Raw genomic sequence first — 12,259 nt, forward strand, 5'->3', positions numbered from 1 at the left:
GACACGCGATTTTTGTAGATGATTTATCTCACATGGCAGGGTTGTATTGGTAGGAATTTTCCCGCATAACCTTGGTTAACTATGTTCTGTACAGGTATAAATTGTGACTCGCTCTACCAAAACTAGGCGCTTGTCGCATCTGAACTCGACAGGTTGATACGGACTTGTTGTTCATTTCCCTATTGTAGACCTTTTGTGAAATCTATTACAAACTGATTTGGTCACATTTCACAAAAGGTCTACAATAGGGAAATGAACAACAAGTCCGTATCAACCTGTCGAGTTCAGATGCGACAAGCGCCTAGTTTTGGTAGAGCAAGTCACAATTAAGTTATTTTTGCTTGTAAAGTATTTCATTTTCGCAATCGGTTAGTTCAACCTCGGGGGCACCAGGTTAGTTGGCTAGGTATTAAAATACAAGTTGTCGTAAAATACATGATTATGTAATTGCTTGTTATACGCCCTATGTGTAGATATGTCGGTGAGCGGCCTATTTTAAAGTTAAAAATACGCCGTTAATACTTCATGTAGACAAGTTCATCAGTTAAAACTAAAAGCATGGCTCAAAGTGATGTTGGGAATCTGAAAGATTAGCATCCTCTTATAATGTTAACATTTTACAAATCTGCCCGTTAAAAATTGTCACGAGATTCGGAAGCGGAAGGAGAATGCCGTGTTTCCTTTTAAAAGCAGCTTATCTCCCACTTTCAAGTTAATATTAGATATTCTGAAAGTCGCTGTGAGCCGATGTTGGGTGGAAAAATAGAAAAGGATCTAAATCTAATATCTCACCCTGTACAAGGACAAGCCATCAGTATGTTTAGGATGTACTTCGTCTACCCCGCATTAGTAAAATATGTCATTACATACAGACTAAAGTGTTCACTTTGTTCTTGTTATTAAACCTTTGTGCCTGCCATGACTGCAAGGCCAAATTAGCATGTAGCATTTCTTGCCCAACAAATGTAACGATTTTGATTGTACCCAATTCCTTGTGTTCCTTAACAAGATTGAAGGATAAAGCCGTGACATGACAATGGATTTTACACAGAGTAACAAGCACTCCATTCGGTTTTCTGCCGTTCACCAAATGATAAGGAGAAGCACTCGGGATACACTCAGGGACATCGTAATGAGCCGCTCGGAAGGGTGGCCGCTTTGTGCTTCACATCATCAACAAAATCCCGATAATCCTCATCATCGGCAAACTCCTACGATCAACATTTGAAAGCAAGTGGTGATAGGAATATCAAATTTCTGAAACATAAGGCCAAGAAAAATGCAAAAAAAACCAACAAATAATTCAATCTGCCAAGCTACAGTTTGACGATAACTAATCACCAACCCCAAGGAATCGACGCAATGTTCCTTTAAGAATACTATACCCGCGTTTGAGGGTCATTCCAACCTGGCACGACTGTTCTTACTGTACATTTCCATTAAAATGCGTACGTTACATACGGTATGGCATGCCAATCATGTGGAATGTACTTTGCAGGAATCAATTATTGTCTGTATTTAATCGCCTGTTTTCTTTGGATTGCTTCGCTTTTCCATTTTCCGTTATCGATGCCAGCCCACTTGTTCGCCTGCAGAAATGAGGCCGAGTTCGTGTTTTTTTGCCATGATATGGAATTCTTCGTCTTTTTATGAGAAGTAGAAATGCATGTTTAAAGATACCGAATACCAGGGTATTTCAATAAAACTGCCGAAGCACCGTGCGTTATCTACGATGGCTGGATCACCCGAAATAATATCTCGATCGCCCGAGTTATTTATCTCGAGCGATCGAGATATTAAGTCCATCGATCGAGATATTTCCTGAAAATTTTTTTTTCATGTTGAAAAATAATCTCGAGTTTTTGCCTTGAGCCTTCGATGTTTTCACCTGTAACTTTCTTGAAAAACTACTCAGATAAAATTGTCATTTAGGGTCAAGGCTTTAGTTTAAGCATCATGACCTACGTTCCCTGATATAGCTTCCGGGGCAAATTGGCCTCATTTGAATACTGCACGGATGTGCAACACGAATAGTTGCTTTCAAAATACCGCTAGCATGCTAGGCAAACACTCCGCACGATTCTTATTCATGGCGAAAGCACTTCGCAAACGAGAGACGTCTTTGTCACCGGTCACTGTGATAAAATAAATGAGTGATAAAAATCTCTGAATCTCGGGTCGCTTCAGGTTGTCACATCAGTTCCCGACACCTTAGCTTGGTAGATACGCGTCGGTACTGGATGCTATATCAAACATAACAACTGTTTAATCACACCCCATAGTGTGTTGACAAAACCTTTCCTGCAATGCTTCATGTGGATCAAAAGCACCATTGCGATGTGTAGCGGAGTAGGCTATATCAAGTAACAGGAAAACCAATTTAGCTAAGTATTGTTAAGGATGATTTACCACATCACCTCTGGTCAGACGTATATATTTTATCTTAAAATAGATAATCAAAGATATTGGTGCTGGTGAATGTATAAAGCCGACTCTGCAGCGTAAGTCATTTTGATACATAATAATAATACAAGGCGATGGAACTGTGAGGCTATACTACTGTATCTGTAAACCTTACAGTACACTCTCTGCAGTTTCCAATGATTTTTTTAATGATCCTGCTCGTTCTTTATATGCAAAAAACCAGCATATCGCACTAACACTAAGAGGTTGTCCCTTAAATATTCTTGCTTACCCACGTCTTTTCTACCGCAAGAGAGGAAACAGTGACCATAACAGTTATGAAGTGGCCGGGAAATTCGTCGATTAGAAGAGTGCCGTTGTCTTACCATAGGAAGTGGCTTTTAACTATAAAGCTGACAACTTGAAATAGTGTTTTCGTACAAGATGAGAGTACTTGAAAGTTCTTTGAACAGTGTGGTTAAGAAGTTGTTCGTTCTTGGCTAAAGATGTTAAAGTTGTTTGACCTTCAGACCAAATAACAATAATTTATGTTTCTCAGCAGCGTCCTCATCTAGATTTTGAATTTCGTGAGGAAGTGTTTTACTTTTTGAAACGTCTGAAATAATGCTGATCAGCAACAATATTTGTGGCCTTGCCAAGCGAGACTCTGAGTGATATTCCTGCAACGACGATCGATTTTTTGTTCATTGAGGCGTCCTATGTATTTAAGTGATTGTTGTTACCGGGTCTCTCTTCATAATCAAAACATCTACTCCTCCTCCGTAATTACAATCGACGAAAAACAATAAGAGTAGCCGGGGGCTGTTATTGATTATCAATCAAGTATACTCAAATGTCAGAAGAGAAAGAGGAACTGTAACATCATTTCCAAGACCAAATTGTGTGAGAGATGACACCACCAGTTATGCATGAGGTTGGAGGGAGCTAGCTATCAATTAGGGAAGCATCCTTTAAAGCGGTGGATATCTCTATTGGACTTTTTTGAAAAAGGACTCCTAAATGTAATGTTAAAAAGAAATAACTGGAGGGACCTAGTCCTTAGGGTATGTTCGCGGTATAAAATATCAGTTGTTAGAACGTAACGAGAACTGGGTCGTTGATTCCTGTCACAGGGGCAATCTCAGCTGGATCGATTGCTTTTATATTCCCGAAATACTGCTTTCACATGGTAGAAGCTCCTAGTAAAGGTACAAGCCGTCTTTAAGCGAATGTTTAGTCGAGTACCCAATTCTTTGGTAAAAAAACTCATTATTTTCAGAGAAATCGCAATGGTGCGACAACGGATATTATGCACAAATAGGGCTGGGGTTTGGAGGATACACGAACAGATGCATTATCGGATGGACCAAGTTCTATTGTTGGAAATACAATATATCATCACCCTACCGACCTCCAGACTCCATTTGAGCTTTCCCAACAGGCAGAGACTTATTCCCCCTCCGATCGTATTAATTAAAAATATAATTTTGGTTTATTTAATACATCTCTTTAGAGAGTCTGCTGACTTTGTGAGTTGATGATTTATCAATCCCCAGGTGAACTGATCTTGCGAATCTTCACAGCTAAACATTGTGCATGTGTGTGTCGAAAGATGCTCCAAACATTATTAATTCTATAGCTTTTTTCTTCACAGATACTAATGTCAATGTGGCTCTTGGGTAATAGGTGAAAGAGTCAATACGTTTTTAACACAATGAAGCGAACAGAAAAATTTGAAATTCAGTTTGTACATTTATTCGAAATTAGAACAAGTCCCTTGGTTTTCTTAGTACTTACATGTGCATATTTGATATGATTAGGTTAGTCTCTATGAATGATATTGTTCTGTATTTATTAATAAGATGGAAAACGAGTGGGCGCCTTTGACAGGTTTGATTTATGCTGAACATTGCATGTGTGCATAGCGTAGGTAGGATGCGCGCACACTAAAGTTTAAAGGTTCTCGTCAGTTCCAATTAATCATATGAAAACTATAAGGTGCTTACTGTTACTACCATTGTACGAGCACACGGTACGTGCGAGTAAAATGTAATTGGATTTCCTTGAAATGCTCCGTGCAGGATCATGTAACCTTAGATTGCATGCTATCGGGATATTGACATGTAATAATCGGCCTCTTTTTGTTATGATGTAAAAACACATAAGCCAGCCCATAGAGCTGCAGTTCTAAACCTCATAAAACTGGGAATCATCCGATTCGAAATTTGGAAACTTTTAGCCACGTTATTAACAAGCGATGATATGAAATATCATTTGAAGCGTACTTTTGTCATCAAAGAGTTTTTGATAGACTTCTAGCCAGGAGGCAAGTCGGGTGACCATTATTGTAATGGCTTCATGCGAGATACGAAATGGCCACTGTACTTATCAAGGCTGATAGGTATCAACAGCGCGTAGCAGGAATCCAGGGATGTATCCCGTACCATATTGTTTTCAGGAACGATCTATTGCCTGCCAGAGGCATATTGGTGTTCTCAGTAAGTGGTTCGTACATAGTATACCAGGTGATACCAAAATTATGAGCTAATTTTGATCATGAATATCTCCTGAACAATATCTTATATGTAAGATGGTTTTGTTAATTTATTAGTGATGTTAAAATGTAGGAGTTCAAAAACCGAAAGTAGGTGATCTGTATGTACATGTGTAGCACCAAGTACAAACGCGAAGTGATTTATTGAAATATCTTAGAGAAGATTGGTGCGGACCTTTTCCATGTTGACACCGATGCAATTATCTCTCACTGTCGTCGAGTGTGATTTCTGTACTCAGAAAGAAGGAACGGGGTATTACATTTTCGCGGCGATTTTACACTGAGATCGCTTCGGGTAGTACGCCTAGAGCCAGTAGTCCTGGAGGGAGGGGGCGAGGAATTCACCAAAAGGATGACATCAAACATCTTTCTCACTGTGGTCCTCCTCCATGAGACAGTATCATCTAATCATTTTTCGCAGTCTATAACCCCGATCACGAATCTATCTTAGTAAGAAACCTCGTGCTTCAAGAACACAAGCAGCCAGGAAACCCGTTGTGTACTTCCACCTTCCGCGCCATTGTTGAGCACCATCAACAAACAAAGTGGTTTCCAGTTCTTCATTTGCCTCATCACGCAGCTCGCCTTGTCTATAATAGCAACCAATCATTCCCCTATTGAACTAGCAGAGAATAAAGCGTCAGGCTGTTAGAACGTCTCCAATGTGCCCCCTTACGTGTAAGGGTATGATTTGCCTCTTCCGACCCACGCCTCGCCTTTTGTCACATCCATCCGGAAACTAATGGATGTAGTACATGTTTATTAGGAAAGTTATGAGCCATCTAACATAAGAGAACAGAGCAAGGTAATATTACGCCAAATGATAATGAGCACATCGTCTCTGTTGAATAGGTTGGGCACGTTTTCGAGTCTCATTAAAAAGTGCAAAAGAAGCACATTGACGAATATAGACACGATCGATCACCGCTCGTCCAGCTTTTTTATAATACAAATCTGACTTTTTGGACGACAGTGATTGGTCGTGTCGCAGAGAATGATTGCCTGCTCTCCCGATTGGAGATTGATTCGCACCATGTCAGGTAGCATTGCAACTCATTCGCCCAGTCTCGCAATAGGTTATCACGGAGGCGAGTTTCAAAAAGTTGAAACCGTCCGACACTTTTGCTTTGCCTTTCTGTGAACAGCACGTGAGATAGCATTTCTTTCGAAACCTAACGGGACTTAAATTATCCTATCATTGCTAGCATGATAGCACTCACTGTACAATTCTTTACCAACAGACAAGAACTTGTTTTGACATCGGTAAACGAAACAAAAGTCAGGCAACTAGATATGTTGACTGGTTTCCAGTTTCTTTCTTCAGACGGTGAACAGATACACTACACCGAGAACAATACGACACCTTTGGTTTGACCTTTTCTTGGTCTGCATTCCGCCAAGGCAATAGCAGCGATGCCCGACATAAAAGTGAAATCTACCCTTGTCTTCCTGTTGGTGGAGCTCTCGAGGGAATTTCATTCGGATTCTGAGCCTGGTACCCTATAACCACTGATTCCATACTTCGAAAAACTCAAATATTATTCATCATTTCTTCATATCTCCTTTTAAAGTTGTCTATAATACACTGATGGAACAGTGTGCTTGCCTGCTTGGTGGACGCATTTCAATTACGCGAGGGAGGGACTCTTCATTGGTGAACAGTTATTTGTTTTTCGTTGAGAGAATGAGATTTTGTTTGTGGTCGATAGGAAGAAGATGGGAATATCGACCAATGCCCAGGGCTGTTTCTCCGGTGCCCTCGAGTACATTGTAGTCTTTTCTCTGTCTAATATCGAAAACCAGGTGTGTGAGAGAGAAACTCGGTCAAATGCTCTTACCATGTTGGAACTATTGGACAAGAAATTGAATCTTGCATAGACCGAGAGAAAAGCCCACATAGCAAAGTGGATTTCCGTCTACAGGTATTCAATGGTGAGCACTGACGTTGTAAGTGTAGCCCAAATGAAGTCATTTCCTGTATGGTAAGGAACTCATAGTAAATTATGTAATGCATTATTGTATTGTGCACTGAAAAGCTACGTATGTAGATGAGCCATTCTGAACATGACGATTTCTCCTCTTTGATTACACGTATAGCAAGTTCCATCAGTTTGCGTGCATGATTACTGCACTACGGCATTGCGTATCACTACATTCTATTTCCATGAACCACCAGTGATTACGAACGGTGTTCCCCTTGAAATGAACTAATGCAGCAATCTAAGAAACAATTAGAAAAAGTCCGAATCGAGAAAGGTTTTAGCTGTAGTGTAACAAGAAAATTATCAGATGGATGACAATGTCATGATGGGGATGTTCCTCCCGTTTCTTCTCGGAACTGCGATTATCGGAGTTTAGTGTGCCAGTTTATGGCATCGAACATTGATAAATCGGCGAAAGCTTGAGGCGATGCTCCAGATGTCCCTGGTTGAGATTGTCTCATTCATGTTTGATGACAAAGCGGCAATGCCACCCGTAGAATGGGCAGATAACACCAGCAAATCGCGCATACTTAATCCCAGGCATTGCTTTTTTACTCTGTAAATGGGTAAGTATGTCGTTTTTCCAACATTGTACGTTTATAACGTGTACGCTTGCTTGTTGTAAGGCCGTAGTTCGAAAAAGTAAAATGAACCCCGCACTGCAACAGCATCTGACTCTAGCATTCAGGCTCTTTCCAGAGTTGGAATATGGCTGGTTTCTTGAAACCAAAAGCCTTTTCCATGTTCCTTTGCGTTAGAACTTTTGTGTGGATAGCTTTAATTGTTTTATAAAAATTCGAAAACAGTTTCACGGGCCCGTGAAACAACTCAGAAAACGTTTCAAAGAGTGTTTATGCACTGCTTTTGATTTAAAAATCCCAATCCGTTCTGCCATAATTAATGATAAATAGCAGCTCGTCTCTAAATTGATCTAAAGGCCGAGGTATAAAGTGTCTTTGACTGAAGGCGTACAAAACCAAACTTATCAACAAAAATGGCAATGCCTCGAGTACTTTTATATCTACAGATTGATACGGTTTCTCCGCATTATAAGGATTCTAACTCCGTCATTGCGTCTGCTACGAATTACAGGCATGAGGATATTTTGACTTATTGTCTTTTGATGACAACCTTTTTAATGGGTTTCCCAAAGATCTTAGATCCTAAATTGAATATCATGATGGTTCCAAACGATGATACCTTGTTCAACGTGCCGGCACAGCCAAGAAACAAGAAGTGTATCCATCCGAATCTTAGCAGGTTACATTTCCTATGACACTGATTGATCGTTCTTGCAGAATTTTCTATCGATGATACGCCCGCTCAGGCACCACCCATCTGCCTCTCGAAACGCTATGAACCTAATCCTACTGGTGTCAAGAGCGCGAGGTCACTCTCGCCTTGCCACCGTCTTCCCAATCACTTTAAAAAGCTTCCGTGAAACTTCTTGTGATACTGGTGGTTAATCTCTATTTAATACGCCCGCCCTTGTGTGACTCGGAGAGCGCTGTTAGTACCGCCCCCCCCCCCCCCCTCCAGCGTCACCCCTGCCCCTTGGACTAATGGCTTAGAAGAATCGATGGCCTACTCCGTGTGATCCTGCAGAAACTGTCGCACCTGCCTTTTTTCAATATTTGTGATAGATTTGCCACAATGGTAGGATATTTGCAGGTGTCTTGCACGCAGGTAATTAGTTTTCTGCTACTTGATGACTATCCCTCCGTTCTGAATTATGTCTTGATTGTAAAGGATGCCATCAATCCGAGGGCGGGCAAAGTTCCGTGCAATTATTTGTAGCCGCGCTTTGGGGGTTGGCATTGCACATTTTATTCTTTCTTCTTCTTCTCATTTATCAATATTTCATATTCATTCTCATTGCAGGTGAGTGCGCTGATTAGAAGATCGTTGGAAAGAAGGTAGAGTGTGAAATTATAGATTTTATGACAAATAAAATACTTGAAGTGATTTTGGAAGTTACATATAGATGTTTCTGTAAGTCAAATTTCATGTCAATCGACAAAATGCCGTTAAATCCTGCTGGTTGGTTTCATACAAATTCAAACAGCAATATCAATAAACATTTTCCAACTTGTACAATATCAAATATTATATGCAGATCAGACAACGCACGTTACATGACAACCCTTCTGCACGAGATTAGAGTGGCCGCGCCTGAAAAGACAAAATTAGTATTCCAAGCAAATGTGAAGTCTGATGGTCTTTCGTTAATGTTTCATCGATGCGCTATCGTCTGTCGATTAATGCTTACTGGGAACTTGTCCGTGGAGAACCAATCTGGTTTGGGTCATTGTGGACAGATGACTTCGGCACCACTGTTGGTTTCGGGGCAGTGACTTAGTCTGGTCAGTCCTGACCACTCAAAGGTTTCGACATCGCGCTATCCATGGGCAGGTATTCACTTAAGCAGTACCAGTACTGCACGTTATTAACTGTCTGGGTTGGATGCTGGACCGGTAAAGCTCGGGAACTTTTATAAAGCTATCATTCGATATTTTATTATGATTAAATATTTTAATCAGAGGTCAAGGTCGAGATATTTCTAAATTTATCATCCTGTAAACGCATATCACAATGAAACTCGTTGTATTCCAAGGTGCTGGCTGACAACGTAGCCTAATTTAGTGCTCAGTGCTTTTAACGTGTTTGAAGTTAATTGTCTCATTAGCAAAGCCATTTACCAAATCGAATCAATCGAGTTGGAGAGACTGAAAAATTCAACTCCTTTCATGATAATACCACGCTATAAAATTCCATCGCAAAATTCTAGTGGTTATATAGTGAATGCGTTATGGGCGTAAAAATAATCATCAAAGGTTGTCTGACAAACGGGAGTTTTTTAACGATATCTCCATTAACAATGTATGTCTTCAAAGAAATCCCTTTGGGTTACTCTTTTGTTGATATCGTTATTAATTCCCCTACAGCACCATGGCGTGATCAGCGATTTTTGAACAGTACATTTCAGGGGGCACTTGCGGCTTCTGTGTTCATAAAAAGGTTCTCTATTAAACTTAGAAACAAACGCTGTCAAACGCCTAAGTAACCTGGCTGAACAGTTAGTATCGTTTATTCCATTTTATTGTATTCAAACTGTTTGGGGCAAAGCAATTAGTTGGCAACATTTTGAGGCTTTTATCTCTAGGAGCATATATATATTGAAAACATACAGACTGTTGTTTGCTGCGAGGGTGTCACTGGCGAAGCTTATTGCATTATTCAAAGTGTTCCTTCCCCACCATGCACTTAATATTCAACAAATGCATTTATTTTCCTGGGCGGCGAAAATGGTACCTCCCTCTTCCTCCCTTCCTTTATCAAAGGGCCTAGGTTAGCCCAAAATGTCACCCGCAGCCATGAGAATCATACAGTCAAGATCATCATAACAAAGTTAGTGTTGCACGAGATTATCAACTTGAATTAGGAGATATGAGAGGTCAAAAGTGCCAAATCCGTTCTTGTAACACCGAGTAGTGCTTTTGTCGGGTTTTGTAGGGGTGTATACAAAACCAAGACCTAAGACATAAGACCTAAGACCTAAGATCCCCCGAAGTACAAAACTAAGACCCAGGTACAAAACTAAGATCCCCGAGGTACAAAACTAAGACCCGGGGAGGCCAATTCCAAACTAAAATTTTGAAGAAAAATATCAGAGTCTTCGTTTTGTACCTCGGGGATCTTAGTTTTGTACCTGGGTCTTAGTTTTGTACTTCGGGGGATCTTAGGTCTTAGGTCTTATGTCTTAGGTCTTGTATACACCCGTTTTGTAGGTGTTCATAGTATTGTAAAAGTTTTCTGGTAGTCAGCGCCCCAAGCATCACAATCCCAACTTTGTCTGATTCAGATTAATAACATCCCCAACGTCACACATTGCGTGTTGTTGTTTGAAAAAGGCTTAAACAAGTTCTAAAGAGTTAATAACTGCGTATGTGATTTGCACAAGTGTGTATTTCGGTGTTTTGTAGTGCCTATAATGTACATCCCTCCCCCGTTTCTTTGGACCACCCTGTCAAAACGACTTTCCCAGAGGAATTTGATGACAGAATAACTCGACACAAAGTTCTTTTATAAGTTTTATTTCGTAATCAAAATACAACAAAACTGAAACATATGAAATAAATGAATAACAACAAATCTTTCACATTAGACATTTATTACAATCACTATCGAATTTGGCACCTTCACATTATACTCAAAATTGGTAACTTCAACTGATTACCGATCTCACCAAGATTCAAGTTGCCTCCAGACCCGTGTACGCCAATACACATGACTACCGGTATCATAAAGCTAACCTGTATCAAGTACATGGAGATCAAATGGCAAATCAAACACAGCACATACACACAACCCTCAACATACATTACTCTCAACTCAAAAGGAAAATCAAACACAACACACACACATGACATACATACGGTCCATACACACAGCCACCGACATACTCACAGCAGCGCTCCAAAATCCAATCTGCCACTTGTGTTTGTCACGCCAGACACTACAGCGGCTCGCCACCCAATTACCTCACAATACCAACAAAGAAAGACTGCCAAACAAAGGATTAGACCATTCTGTGTATTCACACCTTGCGTGATCAGTCATGGTTTGGCGAATTTTGTATTGTGTTTTGCCGGGGTATTTTGGTCATATTGTTTTTATGCAAGCATGGTCCTGAGATGACTGTGATATACTTGTATACCCGGTAGCATTTTCGATAGCGTTGAATATTGGTGATAATGTTGCTAGACATGATTTTCCTCGAAAATCTTAGTGATATATTGAACAAGTTGAATTGTTCTGCTACCTCGTGATATTGAAGATGTTGAAGTGCTTTTTGGTATGGTTTATAATGTTAAGGGACTGCATGTGTGCCAGAGGTGATACTGCGCCAAGCTGGGGTCGCTGCTGGCTAGTCTATACATCACATGTCGGAATATGCTTAGTGTATGTGTACCAGTACCTCCAATGGTATACGTGATGATAATCTGTATAACGACAACACTTTATTTCATGTAACAATGCCTTTAACAATACTACTAGTATACCTCCAATGGTATACGGGAAGTCACGAACATACATGTCGGACGCCTTCTTTTTATTAACAGTATTATCAGCACCTCTGCTGGCATACGTGAAGATAACATGTATAACAACAACACGTTACTTTCAGTAACAATACCGTCTGTACCAGCAGAGGTTCATCCGGTGGAAGGCATTTGCAGTTACATTCTTTTAACTGGATCAAAGGATCTAAGAAATATGCCTTTTAGATAGAACTAGGTATTTATGTGATTGTGATAAA

General features: G+C 40.2%; 1 protein-coding gene across 4 annotated transcripts in view; it reads left to right on the forward strand.

Moving 5' to 3' along the window:
* The window catches only part of LOC135492470 (LWamide neuropeptides-like), a 79,853-nt gene that overhangs the window by 36,768 nt on the left and 30,826 nt on the right, over positions 1–12,259 (forward strand). For 2 of the 4 annotated variants that reach the window (XM_064778974.1, XM_064778973.1), the window contains exon 2: positions 8,821–8,855. The exons of the other annotated variants lie outside the window; for them this stretch is intronic. The gene's annotated coding sequence lies outside the window, so the exon portion shown is untranslated. The remainder of the gene's footprint in view (positions 1–8,820; positions 8,856–12,259) is intronic. 4 annotated transcript variants of the gene reach the window in all.

The sequence above is a fragment of the Lineus longissimus genome, chromosome 8, assembly GCF_910592395.1.
Source record: "Lineus longissimus chromosome 8, tnLinLong1.2, whole genome shotgun sequence".
NCBI lineage: Eukaryota > Metazoa > Nemertea > Pilidiophora > Heteronemertea > Lineidae > Lineus > Lineus longissimus.